The sequence below is a fragment of the Pediculus humanus genome, genomic scaffold (genome assembly GCF_000006295.1).
Source record: "Pediculus humanus corporis 1103172108281 genomic scaffold, whole genome shotgun sequence".
Lineage (NCBI taxonomy): Eukaryota > Metazoa > Arthropoda > Insecta > Psocodea > Pediculidae > Pediculus > Pediculus humanus.
In genome coordinates, this window is record NW_002987850.1 from 982,771 (window position 1) to 983,545 (window position 775).

Consider the following 775-nt stretch of genomic DNA (forward strand, 5'->3'; position numbering starts at 1 on the left):
ATTTTGAAAAAAAAAAAAAAGATAAGAAAGCGCCATTTTAAAAAAAAAGAAAAATAAACGTTGCAATAAATAAAAAAAAGACTTTCCGTTATGTGTAACCCACATTTAATTTAATTTATTTGAAACTTTGTTATTAAAGTATTTGAAAAATTGCGTGGGAGGTCGACTGTACATAAATATGCTCTGATATTTTTATTGAAATTATTATATAAAGAAAAAAAAAACAAGGAAGAAGCCATTTTCTATCTCTCTTTCTCTATTCCCCCTTCGATTATTTCATTTATAAAAAAAAAAAAAAAACGTGGAAGGAGAATGGAAAAAAATAATTGTCGACGATGATACGAATATTCGTGTTTTCTTATTATTATAAAACCTTTTTTTTTTTTTGTCTTTTCTTCTGTTTGTTTCCTTTTTCTAAACGCGTGCGAAATGATAATAATAATAATAATTTTAAAATTTATCAAACAGGAAGTTAAGAGAAATGAATGTAATAAATTCCGGTATCAATTTAAGATGGCATTCAACATCGTGTTTTTTTTGCCTTTTTTTTTTTTTTTATTTTCTTTTCATAGGTTTTCTTTCATTCTTTATTTTCTCATCCGTCTTTTTTAATCTTTCTCACTCTCTCACTCTCTCTCTGTTTATCTTTTTCTTTGATATTTTTTATTTTTTATTTTTCTTACAATGACTTTTCGAGTATTTTTCGAAAGAAAAAAAAAAAGGGAGGGATAATAAAAATTGACATCAAAGGCGTAAAAGTCAATCATTTATAGTT

General features: G+C 24.6%; 1 protein-coding gene across 1 annotated transcript in view; it reads right to left on the reverse strand.

The window, feature by feature from the left end:
• Positions 1–775, reverse strand: part of Phum_PHUM513440 (Fasciclin-2 precursor, putative) — a gene marked incomplete at both ends in the record, with an annotated part of 51,259 nt that overhangs the window by 42,572 nt on the left and 7,912 nt on the right. The window lies entirely within an intron of this gene.